This window comes from Pseudophryne corroboree, chromosome 8 (assembly GCF_028390025.1).
Source record: "Pseudophryne corroboree isolate aPseCor3 chromosome 8, aPseCor3.hap2, whole genome shotgun sequence".
In the NCBI taxonomy this organism is placed as follows: Eukaryota; Metazoa; Chordata; class Amphibia; order Anura; family Myobatrachidae; genus Pseudophryne; species Pseudophryne corroboree.
The window spans coordinates 184,353,450-184,377,601 of record NC_086451.1 but is presented as its reverse complement, the minus strand read 5'-3'; the positions used below and the strand labels follow the sequence as shown (position 1 = coordinate 184,377,601).

General features: G+C 44.2%; 2 pseudogenes; both read left to right on the top strand.

Annotated features, from left to right (window-relative positions):
* Positions 1-14,812: 14,812 nt before the first annotated feature.
* LOC134950216 (5S ribosomal RNA) lies at positions 14,813-14,931 on the top strand (annotated as a pseudogene).
* Positions 14,932-21,682: 6,751 nt separating this feature from the next.
* On the top strand, positions 21,683-21,801 carry LOC134950215 (5S ribosomal RNA; annotated as a pseudogene).
* The last annotated feature ends 2,351 nt before the right edge of the window (positions 21,802-24,152 follow it).

Here is a 24,152-nt window from a genome sequence, read left to right as displayed (position 1 = left end):
GAGGGTGTTAAATGCTGTCTTCCATTCATCACCCTCTCGAATTCGCACCAGGTTGTAGGCCCCTTTCAAGTCAATTTTAGAGAAGACCACCACTTAACGAAGTTGGTAAAATAACACAGAGATAAGGGGAAGAGGATAGGAATTCTTCACAGTGATCTTACTTAAGGCTCTATAATCAATAAAGGTCCACAAAGACCCATCCTTTTTCACAGTGAAGAATCCAGCTACCACAGGAGATCTCTGAGGACAGATGAATCCCTTGGCCAGACTTCCCTGAATATATTGATCCATGGCTTGGGTCTCTGGGGCAGACAAAGCATACAGCCTTCCCTTGGGTAATTTAGTATTACGGACGAGGTCAATCAGACAGTCAATATCACGATATGGAGAAAGAGTGTCCACCACTTTTTTGGAGAAAACATCCTGGAAGGTGTGGTATGGCTCAGGTAGAGTTTTTAGATCAATCTGAACAGAACAGATTGAAAGAGGGAGACAGCAAGTCTCACATTCGGAACTCCAACGGATGATCTCACCAGCTTTCCAGTTGTTACGGCTGGTCATAAATGTTACAACTGAAGGATCCTCTTCTTGGAAAGTATATGTTCTCTGGAAGTATTCTGGGAAGTGACCCCTGTACACCCCAGTTTGAGACACGTAGAACTCATCAGCAGGTCTTCTAGCCTATAATAGCTGCTTTTCCTTTAAGGTGTGATATGCCTACCGGTTCTGGGATGCCACCAGGACTCCACTGATGGTAGTGCGAGCTTAACCCAGAGTGACCTGAATCAATGCCGGTGAGGACGTAAACCGTAGAGGAGAGTGACACGAAAGAAAAGATAAGAGAGCAACACAATGAGGTCAGGGAAAATAAGAAGGGTAATAAAGTTAAGACAGAAGTGTCTCAGATAGGGGCAAGGTGGATGAATACAATAACTAAAGAGTTTTGGATGACAGGTTGTACATATAACAATGAGGACTCTGGATCTATTGGTGGAGTTAGAGGATACAGAGGTGATGAAGGATGCGGGAGGGTAGACGAGTGAGAGACGTATAAACGTAACAAGCTAACGAGACATAGATAGACAGGAATAACCAAATTACACATGACAGATAATACATCTGACACAGAGCTGGACACAGGAATGCTGCAACAGAAAAGCATGTAAATAATCCACAAAGATAATCTTTAGAGACAAGGGCTCCCGCTGCAGCCTAGAACTATGACCAGCAATGAATGAGAGGCAGACACAGGCAATAAAGGAAGCAGGATTCAATCACCACCTGAGCACAGTCAAGCCTTCCCTGATGAACAACTCTGTGCAGCTGTCCTACTGCACGATCACAAATCCCCAGCGCAGCCCCTTCTGCCAGTGTTCCTGGTTGCAAGGGAGCCGGTGGGCAGGAAGTTGGCAACTGGGGGCATGGCTAAGGGAGTGGCAGCCTAGGGAGTGGAAGCCTCGCTAGCATCTGGTCGTTTACAATGACCAGACACTGCGGGGAAGTCACAGGCCACGGCTGCTCATGACAACTGTATCTCACTTCATTTGTTTTTGTGCATAGATATGGAAGACAAACAATTGAGAGGAGAGCAGGAAGCACATACTAGTGGAGCAGGTGCTGACAGCAGTCATGACGTACAAGTCCGTCAATGTCATCCACTAAGGCTAATGCCCAAGGACATAGACGAACTTAAGTCAGGGCATGTAAAATCAAAGAAGCATCATCATGTTACAGTGGCAAAGAAAAAAACATCAAAAATAAAGTTAACTACAGACAAAAATAATATTGTCAACATGCCATTCACCACATGCAGTGGCAAGGAAAGGCTAAGGTCTTGACCATTATTTTTGTCTGGAGGTACTTCCTCTTATGATGACATAAGCCCTTAACGCACAGGAACCAACTCTGTGCTCTTAAAAATCACAAATCCCTAAGGAGAGTCTAAGGGGTATATTTACTAAGATTCGTATTTGTAGGGATTTGGTGAGAGATTAAACAGGAATGACATTGGTTGTGTGAATTTGCAACTTTTTGTTTTTTTTACATGTCATTTGCTATGCTGTCGTATTCTGCATTTTCGTTTTTTCCAATGTCGATGTCATTTGTAATGTCGGGCAGTGTTTTACGGGAGTGATTAGTAAAACACTGTCGGACTTAACACAATGAATCCCGGCCGGATCAGTGTGATCCATGCAGGGCTTCATTGTGTACATTTAATGAAGTGTGGAAAGTGTTAAAAATCAGAAAAAAAATTGCGTGGGGTCCCCCCTCCTAAGCATAACCAGCCTCAGGCTCTTTGAGCGGGTGCTGGTTGTAAAAATACAGGGGGAAAAATTAATAGGGTCCCCCCATATTTAAACAACCAGCACCGGGCTCTGCGCCTGGTCCTGGTACAAAAAATACGGAGGACAAAAGACATAGGGGTCCCCTGTATTTTTAACACCAGCACCGGGCTCCACTAGTCAGAGAGATAATACCACAGCCGGGGGACACTTTTATATAGGTCCCTGCGGCCGTGGCATTACCCCCCTAAATAGTCACCTCTGGCAGGGGTACCCTGGAGGAGTGGTGACCCCATAAATCAAGGGGTCCCCCACTCCAGCCACCCAAGGGCCAGGGGTGAAGCCCGAGGCTGTCCCACCCCATCCGTGGGCGGTGGATGGGAGGCTGATGGCCTTTGTGTAAAAATAGGATTTTGGTACTTACCAGGTAAATCCTTTTCTTTGAATCCATAGGGGGCACTGGAGTACTCTTGGGATATGGACGGTTCCACAGGAACTAGGCACTGAATAGTTAAACTTTGACTATATCTCTCCTCCATATCCCAGAGTACCTCAGTGTTTTTTTACTGAGCCGAACTGGAGCTATAGAGGTTGACAATGGAGAAATACATATAACCAAAAACGGACAACAATAAAGTTGACACAAAACAAACCTGACAACTAACAGTTGACACCAACCCGATAAATTTCTAATTTGAAACAGTCGGTAAGAGAGTGTTACCATAATATTCCCTGCATTTACCACAACCAGGTAACAACTGCTCTGGGTGGGCGTCCAGTGCCCCCTATGGATTCAAAGAAAAGGATTTACCTGGTAAGTACCAAAATCCTATTTTCTTTTTCATCCACTAGGGGTCACTAGAGTACTCTTGGGACGTACCAAAGTTTCCCCCGTGGGCGGGAGAGCTATTTGGCACCTGTAACACTAAACGGCCAAAGCTAGATGCTGATGCCGCAAAAGTATCAAACTTATAAAAGCACACAAACGTGTGCACTGACGACCATGTAGCCGCACGGCCATGTAGCCGCACAAAAGCTGTCGTAGAACTCCACGACCAGCTGCCCATGACATTCCCGGAGAACATGTGGAATGAGCTGTTACTGATGTAGGCGGCTGTAACCTAGCATGAAGGTAAGCCTGACGTATGGTCAGTTTTATCCATCTGGATAAGGTCTGCTTAGAAGGTGGCCAACCCATCTTGGCCGCATCATAGAGGATAACAACGTATCCGTCTTAGGAACTGTAGACGTTCGGAATACATAAATGCGTAATGCGCGTACCCCAACCAAAATTCCAGAATCTCCTGTTAACACAGGAACTACTATTGGATGATTGATGTGAAAAGAGGACCCTACTTTTGGTAGGAAAGCGGGATTCGTCCAAAGTTCCGCTCTGTCATTATGAAACACTAAATACGGTGGCTTGCATGACAAGGCACCCAAATCTGAAACCCGCCCTGCCGAAGCTAAGGCTAGGAGAGAAATTGTTTCCCAAGTGAGAAATATCCACTTGTTGTAAGGGTTCGAAATAAAAAGACTATAAGCAATCTAAAACCAGATTCAAGTCCCATGGCGCAGTAAGTGGAGTGAAAAGGAGGCTGTACTTTGAGGACACCCTGCATAAAGGTGTGTACCGATTATAATAGAGCCAATCTTCTTTGAAAATAAATTGACAACGCCGATATCTGCACCTTTAGTGTGGATAAACGCCGACCTCCATCTAACCCCATCTGTAGACATAACAAAAAAACGGGATAACTTGAAAGATGATGTCGGAAACTTCCGAACTTCACACCAACCTATATAGGCACGCCAAACTCTGTAATAATGAGCTGCCGTAACTGGCTTACTAGCATGTAACATGGTTGGTATAACCTATTCTGGAATGCCCTCTCTTTTTAAGAGGGCTGTCTCAACAGCCACTCCATCAACGCAGCCGCGCTAAATCGGAGAAAAAGAACGGACCCTGATGTAACAGGTCCGGACGCAGTGGGAGCGGCCAAGGAACGTCCGCGAGTAGACCGCGAAGATCCGAAACCAAGCTCTCCAAGGCCAATGAGGCGCCACTAGTATGACTGTGGCGAACTCTCTTTTGATCCATTTTAGCAACAGAGGGAGCAGCGGAAAACGGTGGAACAGATACACGAGACTGTATGGCCACGTGATTGTGAGAGCATTCACCGCCACTGCCTTTGGATCTCTCGTTCTGGACACGTACTGGGGCGTTTGATAATTGTGGCGAGATGCCATCAGGTCCACTTGTGGGTAACCCCACCTCTGGACCAACATGCAAAACACTTCTGGATTTAACGCACATCCTGGATAAAAATCCCGACAGCTGAGATAATCCGCCTCCCAGTTGTCCACTCCCGGAATGAACACTGCCGACAATATCACTTGATGATGCTCGGCCCAATTGAGGATTCAAGCTACTTCCCGCATGGCTATTCGGCTTTTCATTCCTCCATGTTTGTTGATGTATGCGACCGCCATCGCGTTGTCTGACTGCACCTGAACAGCCTGAGCCTGCAGCATGTGCACTGCTTGTCGTAGCACATTGTAAATTGCCTGGAGTTCCAGGACATTTATAGACAGCAATCTTTCGTGATCCGCCCAGAGACCCTGGAGCTGAAAATTTTGAACTACAGCTCCCCTCTGAGACTCGCGTCTGCCGTGAGAATTAGCCAATTCCAGGCGCTGAACCGTTTCCCTGCGGTTAGATTCTGTACTTTGAGCCACCAGAGTAGAGACACTCTGGCCTTTGGAGACAACCTCACCCTGCGGTGAATCTGCAGAAGCGAGCCCGACCATTGTGCGAGCACATCCAGTTAAAAAGGACGTGAGTGAAGTCTTCCGAACTGAAGTGCTTCGAAAGCCGCCACCATTGTGTCTAATAGGCGAATGCACAAATGAACTGAGATTGTGCGTGGCTTAAGCACTAATTGTACCAGATGACAAATGATCTGTACTTCTGTTCGGGTAGGTAAATTCCTTGATTTACCGTATCGAGAATCATACCTAGGAATTGAAGTCGATGAGACGGAATCATTCAGGAATTCGAGTAGACAATGGTAGGAAAACAGATTTCTTCTCGTCTGAAACGTAGCCAAAGTGGACGCTGTGTGCCACTAGCGAAGCTGAAACGCAAGAACCAACTGCCAACGTCACAGAAGCTGTAGGCATCAAGAAGTGTAAGGTGGTCTTTATTTAGGGCAAACCTCAACTGGAGTGCCCTGCCACTACAGCCTTGTTACCTCAAACCCTTACCAAAGCAGGGCGAAGCAACAGCCGTATTGCTGTGTAGGGTACACTCCGATAGGTAGTTAAACGCCCAATAATTGCAATTGTCTCTCATTGGAAATTGTTCAGCGTTCGCTGAGAACCTAACGTACTGGCCTGGTGCTATGAGAGCTGGCGGCGTATCGACCGCAACAATTTAGCTGAAAACAGTAAAAAAAATTATAATTTTTTTTTCTTTTTTCCACCTCAGGCAGTACATGCGCCCGCATTTCCCCCCAAAGAGGACCGGTAAGGGTCTGTCTGTGCAGTCGTATTTGTCCGACACACTGTGTGACCGACTCTGCAGCGAAGCTGCTTGTTTGATTATGCATTAGACTTAGTGATCATGTACCCCGACCAGTAAGTACACCACGGAAGTAATCTGTGTATAAACCTGCATTACCGTGCATGTGGTTACCAGCAGGTCTTCCTGTAGAGACATGCTGTCAAAAACAATTAATAAATTAAATTCCTAACAACCCCCCGCTCCCCCAAAAGCTGAGTGTTGTAGGGCAGCAACCTCCTGCAAAGAACCAGGAAGTAATGTTAAAAATGGTGTCCTACCATGTTTTTTTTTTATATATATATATATTACACCTGTTAAACCAGGATCTGAACCAGTGTCCATGTAATCACAAAGTTCACTGTGGGCGGGAAGCCTAACCACTTGGCTACAGAGCCACCTGTAAAAATAATAAGCAAAGCTGCTGTTTAAACATCAACTCTGGTGATGAAATGGTTGCTGTAGTGACTTGCAATCCAGATGGGACCTGAACCCACAATCCCTGGTTTAGGAGGGCAGTGTCTCATCCATTAGGCCACTGGGGATCTGGGGAGGTGAGACCTGAACTCACAATGTTTGCAGTGCTCAACAGATACTGTTTAATAAGCACTGTGTGCCGACCAACTGCGTCACTGTAGTCTTGCTTATTGCAAAATAGATTTTTAATGTCAGCATATTATATATCTATATCTATATATACAACAACGTATATTCACACATACTCAGACCTTATAAATATATATATATTTCATATATGCATACATACACACATATTATATACCCATATACATATATCCAGATATATCCTGATTCAGAGGTATAATAATTCTTAGAAGTCTGAAACTAAATGTGACCACTCACAGGCTTAAAAAACCTGAGATGTCTGCTGCTTAACCACAGCTTAGTTAATGGGTTTTAGACCTGCCCGTGGCAGTGAGGGAGCTCTTTTTAGAGAGGTCCGACACCCACAGCTGCTTCAGCAGCTTTCCTATCCCAGACCCTCGCCTTCTTGGAAGGGGGAAAGGGATTCCAAAAAAAAAAATCAAAAAATTCAGTGATTGTGGATCAACTTCCACAAGCCTAGTCTCGGTGAGCACCGAAAAAACACTGAGGTACTCTGGGATATGGAGGGGAGATACAGTCAAAGTTTAACTATTCAGTGCCTAGTTCCTGTGGAACCGTCCATATCCGACAACAAGAAACAAAGAAAAATCTGCACTCTCGAGATTCCATAGGAAAATATCTGGAGAAGACCCCGATTAATGTATCTGGAAAAATCCTATAATCTCATGTTGGGGGTGCTACCTAAGACAACCATGAGTAACACCTAATACCCAAGAAGAAAATGGGGTTGTACTGCTAGGTGCACAGAAATGAAATAAAATTTAACTTTTATTAATACATTGTATTAAGAGACCGATATTTCGGACAGTGTGCGAAAAATAGGGTTAAAATTGGATAAGAAATCCAAAAATGTGCTCTAAGATAGAAAAGTGATGAGAATTAAAAAATGTGTCTGCTCCTTTGATTGCACTGACCCTCTAATGGGGTATGCTTGAATATAAATTTAATACTGTATGCTTAATATGTATTATATACCCCTAATAGAGAAAAACTATTTAAATACATTTCAAAGTACCCATCATTTGATAACCCACTGTGGATTTAAATTCACTGTATCATATGAGGCAAAAATAACCTCCGTGAATTCTGCTACTGACACCTGTGACCGTTGTCCACAGATGTTGAATAATTTAGAGGCTCAAATTGTAATGCATGATACAAATTGCTCAGTATTTTCAGATATATTTTATGGAGCAATATGACCAATGTGAGGGTATCTACCCTGAAACCCCAATCACAATAATCGCAGGGTACTGAATACCATGTGTCACAGAAGCTGCTACAGACAATCAGACTGCTAGGTCTGCGTCAAATCTGAGATATATGTGCAATAGGCCATATATACTAATGTAATGAATCACAGAAATGGCTGTGGTGTGCCCAGTAGCCTAATAGATATGTATCTCATTTGCATTAATTCTCATGCTGCCTGTGTTAATTGGCAAGTGTTACCCTAATCACTGTAAGGTGATGTGTTACCCTGAATGATGTTAATACTGACAGGGGCAATATTAGAGGTAACGCTGAAAGACACTGGATAAATAAATTATATCTATATGTGTTAATTACACTTATGTCCAGTAGATTTCAAATCTTTAAATTTTCCATATGTTAGCAGTGTGAATAGTCTGGACATAGGACGCACCTGATAAATATTATAGGGCTGCTCTTAATTTGTATATGTGGGAACCCTTAGTATTCCTATAATCTCTGCGCACTGACTGACAGTCCTATGCATATACAATATGCATGTAGCTGAATGGTACTATCAATTATGTATCCCACTAGGTATCTATAGCCATAACAGCTGGAGCGTGACTTAGGATTGGCCGGTACTGGCCGTACAGTGTTGGGACACTTCTGAATGTGCAATAACAATTGATTATCAAGAGCCTATTTTAAATATGGATGGTAGCATTGCAACAGTCTGTGAGCTGATCAACAATCGTCCGATTGACAAGGTGTTCTAATGTTCATGGTGCAGTGCATAGCACCTATCATGCGTCCACACTTGGGTATTAAAGATCTATTCCTAAAATAAGTGACAGCGCTGCAGCAGTGTTGATACTAATCAGCATTTGTCCGATTAGCGGATGTTCCCGAACACACTGTGCAGAGCTTGTCAGTTGTCATGTAATTACAATGTATGATACAGGTATCAAAGATAATATTATTGTGGGTATCTCGACTGCATCAGCTTTTGATCGGCATTTGTCCGACCCACGGGTGTTTCCGTGTTCGCTGTGCAGTACTCTGATAACCCCGGGTACACAAAAAATATGGTATAACGGTCAGTGCAAGAGCATCGGAGCAGACTACAATGCAGATGCGCGCATTTCGCAACAAGCTTTTTCGAGGCTTAACCCGAATGTCTCTCCCCTGACAGGAGATTTATCCTATGAATGAGCCAATCTCATACTGCCCTGCGGTCACATGACCGTCTCAGCTGGGCTAATTCAGTGCTCAATGATTACCCCTCGTTTAATTTTCACTTTATCCTAGATGACGTTTTGCTAGGGATCGGTGATGCTAGTCAATCGTAATAGCGTCTCAGCTGCTTCTATGGCAACGAGTTTAACCCTCTCTTATTCATAGTACCGGGAAATGATTTAAGCTATACATTGGTGATTGTGTTATTCGTGAGATACCTCTCACGATCACTTCTCAGTGGTATAGAATATATGTAAAATGACATTTCTAAGTTATTTAGGTCTGTGATCTTGCTATATATAAATCCCTTAATCCGGGTCCCCTATTTTTATCTGGTTCCCCTACATAACTCCTCATTTGGGTTCAACAGATAATATCAGGTTCGTTTTGTTGGAATTACAATTCTACATGCTGTGTAGTCTTCTAAATTGCCGGCTCACCCATACTATGTGTGGGTGTAATTGCAAACTGGATTCATGCATGTGTGTCCGTCTCGTTCCATGCTACCTACATAAACAAAAATTATTATTATGCATGTGTATTATTGTTCTGATATTAATAATCTAGCACCTTATCCATGTTCACTGATAAAATTATGATATTCATTAATGAAATAAAACGTAGAAAAAACAAGATCAGGTAAGTGGTCGGTGTTGATTAAGGCTGCGCACTAGGATCATGAAGTGCCGCTGCTGTGTGATAATAATGTGAATAAAAACCAAAAGTGCAAACAAAAAACCTCAAAACTCTAATGCTCGTGCATGGTGCAATAAAAAAGTGGTTAATGAGTTAAAAAATATAGCATTATGAATAGAGAATAAAAATAGTGAAATTTTTTTTATAAGATATATGATAAGATAAAAATATATGTGAGGAAATATTGATATTGAATACGTGGGGATAGTATAAATTCTGCCGTCAATACCTCTTAGTGACAGAGTTAAAGTGTCAAAATACGGGGCGTGGCCTGGCAGGCAGGCTAGAAGGACGTGCCTGAGAACAGCTCCTGGCACCAGAGCCGAAAATAGCTGAAATCGCCCTCTATCTGGCCCATATTCCGGCCCATTCAACACCTGCTGCCCTAAATAATCCCCCCTGCACCCGACACGCCGAGTCCCGGAGCCGGAGGAGGCCTCCTGCCTCCTTGCGGGTTGGGGCCTAGGTGCCGAGCATAAGCTGGGGGCTAGATTTCGGAGGAGACCCCGCTCGTGGTGGACTGGGGCTGCGGGACCTGCCGGGAAATATCGAGACCCAGCTATCCACACTGCAACCTCACCAGCGGACTCCGCAAGCGCAGTGCCCCGTTTACGTCCGGCGGAGAGTGGGACCGGGTGCGGGCGGCTGCCTGCACGGAGCTCTGAGGTTGCCGGGACGACCGCCGTGATCCGCCGGAGGCCGGCCCCTCCATCGAGTGACAGACGTCGGCGGCGGCTCTCCCCCGCTACGCCGGAGCCGCCTGCACTACTTATCCCCATACCCGGCGGTGCCGCTCACGAAGGCCTGCGGGGGACAGTTTGGCTGCTGGCGGCCATCTTGGATCGGGAGCTCGGGACACGGGTGCGGCTCTCGGCGGCCGAAGGTGAGACTGGGGGACCCTGTGTGTCGGCTGGACCGCAGATAGGAGCCCCCCTCTGTTGATCCCTGTAGTGTGCCCCAATTATACATCCTTGACCTGCAGGAATAGAATGGGATGTCCGTTGAGCCCGGAGTTCCTCGCCCGACAGTACCTCACTACCCCCCACCACATGTTCACTAGAGCAGCCCAGCCCACCCAGGCTTACAGTAAATAAGCCCAGAAAGGACCCTCTGGTCCTGACTCTTAACCATCGCAGAGTATTTCACCACAAATATCATTTATCATTTACTCTGCTCTGCTTCACCTATGATATATGAGCCTGGAGCTCCACCTGCTGGCAGCCCTCATATCTGATCCCAGCTGCAGGCTGAGTACCCTATCTCGCATAATGTGATTCATCGGAATATGCCCTGAGTCTCGGGATCGCTTATGTCATAATAGTGAAGCTGCTCCGTCCCCGCCACCGGGACCTTCTCAAACACACTGATGCAGTGATTTTCTCTAACCAACATATACACATGCATGCTCAACATGTCTAAAGGCAACAAAAAGCAACAGAGGGCAACGGCGACCCCGAGCCTGAAAAAATTTGCCTACTCAAATACCAAAACATCAGGTCAAGAGGCTACGGCACAACTTGACGTCTCGGACTCGGAGGACTCCGACCATTCTCCTCTGACCCGAAAGGATCTCCACCTGCTTTTCCGCGAAATCAAGGAGACAAGGAAATCTGTACAGGCGGTACAGGCGGAGGTTCATACCGCTATTACCTCTCTTAAAGCCGACATTACAGACCTGGGGGACAGGACGGACCACTTGGAGTCCAAAATGGACGAAGTGGTCGCTTTTCAGCAGGGGGTGGAGGATGATGTCCATACCCTGAGACAAGAAATGCGCCTAATCCTGGAACACCAGGAGGACCAGGATAATCGGGCGCGCCGGAATAATCTTCGCATCAGGGGTATCCCCGAGGAAGTTGATATGACATCCCTCCCAGGCTTCCTCAGGAAATTGTTTGTTCATCTCTCGCCCTCAACTCCGGAAGATCAGTTTCTGCTGGATAGGGCCCACAGGGCTCTTCGCCCCCGATCTCAAGACCAAGCCCAACCCAGAGATGTTATTCTCCGCTGCCACTATTATTTGGCTAAAGAGGACTTGCTCCGGGAGACTAGAAAGCTTCCCAAGCTGGATTTTCTAGGACATTCCCTTCAAATATTTCAGGACATTGCTCCTAGTACACTACTTAAAAGAAAGGAATTCCGTCCCATCACTATGGCTCTCCGAGATAAGGGCATTCGATATAGATGGGGATTCCCCTTCCGCATACTTGTGTGGCATCATAACCGCCTCCACTCGGCTAGGGACCTAGCTGAAGCTAAAGATCTCCTACGCAACCTAGGCGTTACCCCGTCTCCAACTATGCCCGAGTCTCCGATGCGGATAAATGAGGCTCCTCCTGTAGAATCGACCGACACTCCGAGACGCTCCCTGAACCGTGACTGGACACGAGTTCCCTCAACACGGAAATCCGCCTCTGTTGGTCGCGACTCCTGAGGACAGTCCAGTCTAAATGTTATTTTATTCTTCTATTCTATATTGCCTATTTGTGTGTCTATCTCTTTCAGATGTGGCTTCCCCCTGCTTCCGTCCCAACAACGTCCCGCCTCCCCGTTCCCAATGCACCGCCATCTAGGTGCGTCAATCTAGGTTGGCCGCTGTTATTTCGTTAGATAACATAGGGGAGGGTGGAGTTGGGGAGCAGATGTCTACGCATATATCCCTCCAAATGTAGATTCCCAGACTTGGGGCACTGAGATGAGTGCTCGTTACCCCTGATGCGTCTGGCTTGGCCAGGCCGCGTCCCCACAATTGGGTCTTATACCCTAGTCCGGTCGTTGTCACCTGGTGACCCCTTATGGTTTCCCCCTGACCGGCACGTATGGCCAGATGCCGTTTTTTCTGGTCTCCAACCTTCCTCTTTTCCCTGTCTCTCCCATGTTTTGTCCTCCCTGTTTCTATCTCTATCTTGGTATCTGTGTTTTTTCTTTTCTTTTGTCCGTCTATGCATAAATACCAACCATATACTGCACACATTTATACTGTTTTTGTCCTGGTTTTTCGTAGAGTTGCGGTGTCTCGAGGGAGGTGGTGAAGCGTTTCGGGATCCGGTCGGACATGGCTCTTAAAGTCTATTCGCACAACGTCAAAGGTTTGAACAGCCCTAACAAACGCACCAAACTATGCCTCTCCCGTTAGCAGGCCAAGGGAGATTTAGTTTTCCTACAGGAAACTCATTTTAAGAAATCCCTACACCCCGACCTAAAATCCAAAGCTTACCCCCTTACGTTTCATGCATGCGATGCCACACATAAGAAGAGGGGGGTCTCCATTCTGATAGCTGCTCACCTCACGTTTGAATTGCTGGACAGTCATGCAGATAAAGCAGGTAGATGGCTTATCCTAGTGGGGAAGCTGAATGATAGCCTATGTACCCTAATTAATATATACGCCCCAAATCAAAATCAAGCTACATTCTTCGGGAGACTAAGTGCACAGCTGACTAGTCTCGGTAGAGGAGAAGTCATCATGGCTGGAGATTTTAATGAGGTACTAGATGCCTCCCTAGATAGGTCATCCCCTCCCCGTCCTCGGTCCCTTCACTACCCCCGTCCGACTTTGGCGTCTCTTGCTTTACTAGACCTTTTGAAAACCCACTTGCTATTCGATTCCTTTAGGGTATCTGAACCACTGACCAGAGACTACACCTTCTATTCCTCTGTACACAAGACCTACTCTAGAATTGACATGATCCTACTCAGCCGGGATATATCCTCTAAATTGAAATCTGCCGGTATTCTCCCTATGATATGGTCAGACCACTGCCCAATCACTGCCGAACTCCAATCCATCACCCCACGCCCTCCCCCCGTTTCCTGGCGTCTGAACGACTCCATCTTACATAGCCAAGAAGTCACCACTCAAATTAAAGACTGCCTTGCCGATTACTTCCTTCTCAACGATCTCCCGGAGATTTCCCCAACTACTCTGTGGGAAGCACACAAAGCTGTCCTACGAGGCCATCTGATAAGCCAGGCGGCTAGATTTAAAAAATCCCGGGAGCTCAGCTTCCTTTCCCTCTCTACGAAACTCCAGGCCCTTGAGCGTCAGCATAAACTATCTCCTACTCTGTCTAACCTAGAGCCCCTACTAGAGGCTAGGAACGCAATGTCACTTTCTCTGTCGGAACGCACGGCGAAGACTCTTCAGAGGCTTAGCCAGACCTTCTACGAGAAAGGCGACAAAGCCGACAGAATCTTGGCATCTCGCCTTAGGGCACAAAGATCCCGTAACAATATCTTAGCGGTAAATACCGAATCTGGTGAACTACCCATTGGCTGCTACCTGACACTAGCAGGGTTTTTAAACCCCGCACACAGTACTGACCATGAGATCCCGGAAGTGAACAAGCCCAAACGGGCGAAACGCGTTTTCCACGGATTCACAGCATGGAACCTGTCCTTGGAGGATCCCGCATTTTCACCTATTTCCAGATCCTGATATCTTGAGTATCACTTTTCTATCTGCCATTTTTCATCTGCAATTTATGTTTGAATTTTTTCATTTTTATAAGTACCCTTTTTTTCATTGGGCACATGTATTGCACATTCAGTAGTTGTAATTTTCTGTGCACATCGTAGTACTACAATCCCACATATCACAGGCTAGCATTATTGGTATATGTGCTTATTTGGCACACTACTCCACATTGCATGCTGCATGTTGGAGATTTTTTCTTGCATACGATTAATCCTACAGACTGCAGTACAATATCACGGCAATAAGTGCTTCTTTTTGCTTGATACACCATTCACACCGCAAGCCAATTATTTTGGATTTTCTGTGCATATTATAGCCTGATAAACCCTATAGATTACAGACTATACTCACTCTTCATACTATTTCATTTTCTTTTGTATACAGTGTGCTATACCTTTTTAGGTTTTTTTCAAAGTAATGATGTGTTGCTTTGTACAAAAATGTACACATATGTGAAGTATATCTCCATGTACTATCTTATCTGACGCTGCATACTCTGTGACGTGGTTTCCCACCAGGGTTAATAACCACCAGTCCAATTTAAAAAGTGACAATATCCTTGTTCTTTTCACCACTTACTATTTTTCCGTAGACTCTCATTCACGATCCAGGGTGCACTTTGCCATTAAGTGACATTTTGCTCACCCCGCCTAACGTGGAAAGCAGATCTACATGGCCTTATCTTTCTAAATCTTTACTCTACCATCTGTATATAGGTGCACTCTCATTGGTAGATAGCCTCTCTACTATCACACCACGCTGCTAATGCCCGATCTCGTCTGATCTTGGAAGCGAAACAGCGTTGGGCCGGGTCAGTACTTTGAGAGGGGACTCCTTGGGAATACCTGGTGTTGTAGAGTAGGGACTATTCCCCTTCCTCAGAAGGGTGGACACCAACAGCAGTATCACCACTATTTGTTCTTTCAAAACTTTCTTCTCTTCTTTCTGCGTTCAGGTTATATCAATATAGATATCTCCAATTCTGAGTAACATGGAATAATAGGTGAATATTAAATTGCTTAGAATCAACCTGATTTCAGTGGTTCTCTAAGACACATTATTTGACCTTCTACAGCTAGTGACCTCCTTGGTCGGTTTCATTAATACAGACTATCTGTACTGGTCAGGAGAAACGGGTGTTAGACTATTAGGTGTCTGCAGCCTTTCTAATCCTTCTCATGTGATTAACAGACCAGAACATTTTTACATTTTCTCATGTCTTTATTATATTTACATTTTTTCCTTTGGATCGTAGAGGGGTAACTTGTTTTTTAACTCTTGATTAATAAACATAAATTTTAATAACTTTCAGTAATTAATTGAACAATATTTTCTTCATTTTTAAGAGTGCGCCCACACAAGAGCTTTCTTTCTCTCCCTCTGCCAGTACTTGTACTCTCTAGCTCTGGGCGCACCACCAATAGGGACATAATTAGAAAGTTTGCAATTTTCTTTCCAGTAATATAATTGTCCAATTGTTGGTTTCGTATAATTTTTTGCAATTTATACATACCGGTGCACGGTCGTTCTTCTTGTCCGATAGTAACTGTCTATGCTGTAGGGTAAACACAGCCTCTGACTGTAGCACGGTTTTTGTGATTTTTTCCACTCATTCTCTTACATTTTCTTTTCTTCCCCCCCGATCCTTTTTAGCAGCTACCTCAATTTTTGAGTCTTTACTGCCCATTGCTTTGGTCTCTCAACTGATCATAACTACCCAGGACAAAATCTTTTCATAAAGATTTTTCGTACGTACCATGTCCACCTTTTCATTGAAAACAGAATTATCCAAACGTCCGAACACCAATATCTCTGATCCTTTCTCAGATACTTATGAACACACTTCTCCCAACTCAGATTGGCGCACCTCTTTTTCCAAATTACAAAAAAATTTACAAAAGAGGATACGCCTATCATGGGATGTCACCACATTAGAAAATTACATTAAATATAAGATTGTACCCCGTGGCCTTAGACCCAAGGTATTTCCCTCCTTTCCCCTTGCTAGTGAGAACCTGAAGAGTGAATGGGAGGCAGCATTATTAAAGTGTTCCAACGAACTACTTCACCTTCTGGTCAAACACGACACTCTTTTATTAGATCAAGTTGAGAAGGAGATAGATGAAATTGGGAAAACATTGGAAACCTGGGAGAAGGATTTGCCTTTTCAAGCAGCCTTTGAAAAACATAAAAAAGAAATCGACCTATACGAACAAACGATAGTGGATCGCAAACGGACTAAATTCATTCGAGACAAACAGGATTTTGCGAAAGGGGATATTTTTAGGTGGAACCCTACACCCCTCAGTAGAAACCGAAAACAGAGGGAAGACCCTACCTTTTCAGAATTTGAATCTTCTACCAGCGGTGATTCAGCCAGTGAAACTTTTGAGAATCAGGAGGAAATTGACAACTTTCATCCCCGTTTTTTAGGCTCAGGTCAGAGACCAAGAGGCCGTATCAGAACACGAGGAAAACAAGGAGAGGGAGAAAGAAGAAACGACGGTCGAAACTCAGATTGGGACATACCGAGGACAGCACGATACCCAGCCCGTCAGAGAAAAACAGTGAGATAGATTCTAACAACTCTAGCTCACTACAAGTTATCAATCTCTCCTCTAGATCCCTCTCCCCAGATCACATGGCAGTACTCACTAAGGGACTCTCCTTTTCACCATCCAAGTCGTTCAATCGATTTTCTTGGGAAAAGGATTTGAGACTGTTCGGGAGGAAGCTTCTTCTAAAAAAATTCTTCTCCAAACAGCAAGGCAGACAATCAGAGAATATCGCTGATCCCGATCTTACCACCGATGATTTTAATGCCATTCGTGAGTTGGAAGAACTACAGGCCGAATCCAGTATGGATGCACCAGCCACATACAGGCCCCAGTGTAGGCCCAAATCCACGTTCTTTCCTCCTGATAACAACAACCCAGAGATTAAGGTGTTTCTGAATAGAGTTTCCAAAGAATTTGACGAAATCTACGCCCAGAGTCGACATGGCCTTCATCATTTTCCTTCCAATCTAAAATTCAAGGAGCGTAAAGCCCTACAGGAATTGGAAACCTGGCATGATGTCATCTTCAAACCGTCTGACAAAGGCGGTAACATCGTACTTTGGCCACGAGAAATGTATATTACTGAGGCTTACCGACAACTTCATAACACCTCCTGTTATAAGAAACTTCTTAGTGACCCAACCATCAGATTTATGAATTCTTACAATTCTATAATACAACACGCAACAACACAAGGTACTATCACTAAACCAGAGCAAAAATATTTAACAACCCAGAATCCGAAAACACCTACCTTTTACTTACTTCCCAAGGTACACAAAGATGCCTCTGTACCACCTGGAAGACCGATCATGTCTGGTAACGGTGGACTTCTGGAACAACCAAGTCGTTTTTTGGATCTCCATCTCCGTGAATTTGTCCTTTCTTTACCCTCTTATTTGCAGGATACAGCGGACTTACTACGCAAAATTCATAATATACACTGTGAAGAAAATCTCCTATTGGTAACTCTGGATGTAGAAGCACTCTACACGAGCATTAATCACCATCAAGGCATCACAGCTGTGAAATACTATTTAGATCAAGGAGGAGCCAGTGACTTTTCAACTTTTCTTCTGTTGCTGCTTGATTTTGTCCTATCTAAAAATTACTTTGTTTTTCAGGACCAATTTTTCCTGCAAATAAGGGGAACCGCAATGGGCGCAGCATGCGCCCCCACTTACGCCAATCTGTTTTTGGGATGGTGGGAGCATTTTTATGTCTTTAATGCTGGAAACGAAAGATACACCACGCATGTGGAATTGTGGTTGAGGTATATCGATGACGTTTTCATTATCTGGAACGGAGAAAGAGATTTATTAGTGGAATTCATTGGAACACTTAATACCAATGATTTAAATATCAGGTTGACCCACACCATCAGTTCAGACAGGGTTCCGTTTCTTGACCTAAATATCTACAGATCCCACACGGGCTATTTGGAAACAGAGCTATATCGGAAGGAGACGGCAACCAACAGTCTCCTTCTCCAAACTAGCTCACATTTCCCTCCAACTATTGAGAATATACCCAAAGGAGAATATCTCAGGCTAAGGCGCAATTGCTCCGAGGACCACGTTTACAAAACCAAGAGCTGGGAACTTACTAATCGACTTCATGCCAGAGGATATAGTAAACGGTCACTCAAACGAGCCTATCAGGCAACCACATCTATCAAGAGAAATCACTTAATTTTTGGGGCTAAGAAGGCAACACCGGAAAATGAAGAGACAATCAGATTTATAGGAACATTTTGTCCCGAATGGAGAATGCTTAAGGATGCCATAACCAAACACCTTCCTATACTTCAGATGGATCCCGATCTATCTCCCATTGTAGGCCCCACGGTACAGATGAGCTGGCGCAGATCCAGAAACATCAAAGACCAATTAGTTCGGAGCCATTTGTTAACCTCAACACGCAGGAAGCCAGTGACAACAGGTTCCTTTCCGTGTGGCCAGTGTAAGTCGTGCACGCACATACTGCAAACTAATACGGTCACAGACAAATATGGCCAACTAACCAAGTTACGTCACTTTTTCAACTGTAACACACAAGCAGTAATTTACTGCATCACTTGCAGTTGCAATGTAAAATATGTCGGCATGACCACACGCAAACTGAAAGAGAGGGTCCTGGAACACGTTGGGAACATTCGAAATGCATCGAAGGATCTGGCACGAATGAAACAACTCACCACGGTTGCCAAACATTTCCACCATCAACACAATGGATCAACCAAGGAATTAAAAGTCTTTGGTCTAGATCGCATCAACTTGGGCATACGAGGAGGCGATATGACCAAAGAACTATATAAAAAAGAGAGCGAGTGGATCTTTCGCCTTGGGAGTCTCAGACCACTTGGACTGAATGAAAATATAAATTATGGTGCCTTTTTATAATTTTGTTTAATCTACAATAATTTTTACACCTTTATTGTTTTCATTATTTAAATTTTATATTTTTTATTTTTTCTTTTCTTTCACTTCCCATTCAATATACTGCATCATCACCGTCCCCTAACAACCTCACAGCGTCTATCACTCGTACACATCACACATACATGTTTCCACACTAATCCTAACAGCATATCCAACTTTTTCAACTTTCTTTCTCTCCCCTATTGTGATAAACTAATTCAATATATTTGTCCCTTTCACGTCATCCAAACATCACTTTGCACAGGTTTCCTCCACCCTTCCTATTATACCTTCCCCTGCTCACCTTTTAACATTTATCCACCACCATTCCCATATACATGCGTGACTTTATTTTTTCATAATCCACTCAACTTTCAATCCTCCATTATAACACTGTTTTTATTATAAAACAGGGGATTCAGGCATTTACTGCAGCCCCATCTCTATGGGTAACATAATTAACCTCATCCATGTCACCTGTTAAGCGCCACACACAATTAAATACTATACAATTTACACCACCCCCATTCCCAGCACAATTCTATATTATTCACATAATCACCATACCCACATCCCCTTTTAACCCCCAGTTGCACGTATCTCCCCCTATATTTTTTTCCCCATACCGCCAGGGTAATTCATTGCCCCCAACATATATATTTTCTCACTTCCCCTTCCCATCTCCTATCTCCTCACACTCCTCTCTCCCCTCATGTACATAATTTCCCCCCATTTCACTTCTCTTTTCTGCATATTCCATTATCTCCTGTCCTAATCCCATTTTCAACCACACTCCCTTTTCCCTTTCTCCCCTTTTTCCCCCCCTCCCCCCCTTTTTTTTTACCTATCATCCTATATATCACATTTATATAACTCCCTGTCCTTGTTTCTCTCCTCTTGCAACAATCACCCATATAAGCTTCCCATCCTATGGCCTATCGCACGTACCACGGCCAATTCATCTCTATTCTGGATATCAGCATACCCTTGTGATTTACAATATTCAACTATAATCACCTCTCTAATTTATCACTTTTTGTGTTTTCTCTCTTTTTCAACAACAATTATACATTTTTTCTATTTCTGGCAGCTTTGCCCCTTTCCAATATGGCACCTTAGCATTCATCCCAGCGATCTATTTTTCCTGCATTTGCAGCAAGCTATGTATCATCTACATACTAACATATCCCTCATAGACCAACCTAATGAGTGACATTAACACACTGATTAGTCAAGATATTTCACAATCTCTCTCCTATTGACCTCCGGTGCATATGGACTTCCTATACCCCTCGTCCGTTCTACAGTGTTACCAACTCCTTCACTTATACTATTCCCTATATACCTTGTCGATAATTTAGTACCTTTAATATCCTGGTACTTTATAATAATATTTATATATTTCCCCCCCTTTTCATCGATATATGCCCTATAAACGGGACGTACTTCTGGCAATACCATTTCCAATATGGCGCCACCGTCTTCCCCGTTTTATAGGTTCCCCCACTGTCCTTACTGCATTACTCATGTCCGTGAGCCTCTCTTTTAGTCCGCCCACATGCCACGTCATCTCTCGCACCCATGCTCGGATTGGCTGAGATGCGTCATCAATCCTTTTGGCTTCCCACGTCTCCATGGGAACTCCCATACCTCCTCCCCTATGTCTATTTGGGTACGTACAACCCATTGGCTGCTACCTGACACTAGCAGGGTTTTTAAACCCCGCACACAGTACTGACCATGAGATCCCGGAAGTGAACAAGCCCAAACGGGCGAAACGCGTTTTCCACGGATTCACAGCATGGAACCTGTCCTTGGAGGATCCCGCATTTTCACCTATTTCCAGATCCTGATATCTTGAGTATCACTTTTCTATCTGCCATTTTTCATCTGCAATTTATGTTTGAATTTTTTCATTTTTATAAGTACCCTTTTTTTCATTGGGCACATGTATTGCACATTCAGTAGTTGTAATTTTCTGTGCACATCGTAGTACTACAATCCCACATATCACAGGCTAGCATTATTGGTATATGTGCTTATTTGGCACACTACTCCACATTGCATGCTGCATGTTGGAGATTTTTTCTTGCATACGATTAATCCTACAGACTGCAGAACAATATCACGGCAATAAGTGCTTCTTTTTGCTTGATACACCATTCACACCGCAAGCCAATTATTTTGGATTTTCTGTGCATATTATAGCCTGATAAACCCTATAGATTACAGACTATACTCACTCTTCATACTATTTCATTTTCTTTTGTATACAGTGTGCTATACCTTTTTAGGTTTTTTTCAAAGTAATGATGTGTTGCTTTGTACAAAAATGTACACATATGTGAAGTATATCTCCATGTACTATCTTATCTGACGCTGCATACTCTGTGACGTGGTTTCCCACCAGGGTTAATAACCACCAGTCCAATTTAAAAAGTGACAATATCCTTGTTCTTTTCACCACTTACTATTTTTCCGTAGACTCTCATTCACGATCCAGGGTGCACTTTGCCATTAAGTGACATTTTGCTCACCCCGCCTAACGTGGAAAGCAGATCTACATGGCCTTATCTTTCTAAATCTTTACTCTACCATCTGTATATAGGTGCACTCTCATTGGTAGATAGCCTCTCTACTATCACACCACGCTGCTAATGCCCGATCTCGTCTGATCTTGGAAGCGAAACAGCGTTGGGCCGGGTCAGTACTTTGAGAGGGGACTCCTTGGGAATACCTGGTGTTGTAGAGTAGGGACTATTCCCCTTCCTCAGAAGGGTGGACACCAACAGCAGTATCACCACTATTTGTTCTTTCAAAACTTTCTTCTCTTCTTTCTGCGTTCAGGTTATATCAATATAGATATCTCCAATTCTGAGTAACATGGAATAATAGGTGAATATTAAATTGCTTAGAATCAACCTGATTTCAGTGGTTCTCTAAGACACATTATTTGACCTTCTACAGCTAGTGACCTCCTTGGTCGGTTTCATTAATACAGATTATCTGTACTGGTCAGGAGAAACGGGTGTTAGACTATTAGGTGTCTGCAGCCTTTCTAATCCTTCTCATGTGATTAACAGACCAGAACATTTTTACATTTTCTCATGTCTTTATTATATTTACATTTTTTCCTTTGGATCGTAGAGGGGTAACTTGTTTTTTAACTCTTGATTAATAAACATAAATTTTAATAACTTTCAGTAATTAATTGAACAATATTTTCTTCATTTTTAAGAGTGCGCCCACACAAGAGCTTTCTTTCTCTCCCTCTGCCAGAACTCACATATGACCCAGGGGGTATAAACAGGGTGTTCCGAGATTATTACACCAAACTATATAATTTAAACCCCAAGACCCCAAGCCCCAGCCCTCCTGATGCGTTAATCTCAGAATTCCTACGCCGAGCCGATCTCCCCCAACTATCTGTCACTGACTCTGCGGATCTGAATAGAGACATCACGGAGGAGGAAATATTGGCCGTCCTGAGAAACCTTAAATCTTCTAAAGCCCCAGGCCCTGATGGCTTTTCGGCTTCATAGTACAAAAAATTTGCCCCCTTGTTGGTCCCCCATCTGCGGGTACTGTTTAACGCAGTCCTACATTTCCAAGTACTATGCTGGAGGCCAGAGTAATAGTTATACATAAAGAGGGCAGAGACCCACGAAATTGTGCTAATTATCGCCCCATATCCTTATTGAATCTTGATATTAAAATATATGCAAAGATCTTGGCCACCCGCCTTAACGGTGTGCTATCTGAACTGATACACTATGATCAGGTGAGATTTATCCCAGGACGCCAGGCCAGAGACAACACTAGAAAAGCAATTGACATTATACACCTGTTGAATAACAGGCAAACCCCATCTATTATCCTCTCCCTTGACGCTGAGAAGGCGTTCGATCGTATCTCTTGGCCGTTCTTATTGCAGACTCTTCAGGCGTTCGGGATATCGGCGGAATTTCTGACTGGGGTCTCTGCACTCTATTCCTCCCCAATAGCAAAAGTCCTTACCAACGGGATACTGTCCCCCTCCTTCCCATTGGCTAATGGAACTAGACAGGGATGCCCTCTCTCCCCCCTGGTGTTTGCCATGGTCATTGAACCATTGGCAGCCATGATAAGGAAGTCCGGCAGTGTTCGGGGAGTGCAGATGGGCTCACAGGAGTCTAAGATCTCGCTATTCGCAGACGATGTTCTACTATCTCTAACCCAACCGCAGTCTTCCCTACCCGCCCTATACAGGATTATAGAGGAATATGGTTCCCTTTCGGGATATAAAATAAACTATTCTAAATTGGAAGCCATGTTGCTTCATGTCCCTGGAGACCTCAGGCGCTCCCTGCAGTCCTCCTTTGACCTACGATGGCAGACTAATAAGATCAAGTACCTAGGTGTCTATATTACCTCCCATTATAACTCCCTATACTCTGAAAATTTTCCACGAATACTGAGCAAGATCAAATCAGATTTGACAAGATGGAGGACGCACATCATATCCTGGCTGGGTAGGATAATTGCCCTCAAAATGACAGTTATGCCACAACTTCTATATCTTTTCCAAACCCTGCCTGTGAGGGTCCCGGAGAAGGTCCTCAGGGATGCCCAGGCCTCATTTGTGAAGTTTGTATGGAACGACAAACCTCCACGGGTTGCCTTTAATGTACTTCGGCTCCCCCGCTCTGCGGGAGGCCGAGGATTCCCCGATATCAAACTCTATTATCTGGCTAGCCATCTCAGCCAAATGGTGGCCTCATTTGCACCCCGTGGCTGTATCGCCTGGGTTGATCTTACCGCACTTTCTATGGGAATCCGTTCACTGGCTTCGCTGTGGGGCCTGGGCAAACCACACCAGTTGGCTCACAGAGACATTTCTCCCTCCCTTAAGTTTCACCTATCTACCTGGCACAAGTCTATCACGAAATACCGTTTATCTTCCCCACACTCCCCTCTTACTCCCCTTTGGGACAACCCAGATTTCCCCGCCGGGGTCCCTCCTCGTAAGTTTACATCCTGGTTTAATGCCCGGATCCTTGTGGTCCACGACTTATCCCTACATGGCCAATGGATGTCATTAGATGATATTAAATTCAAATTCCC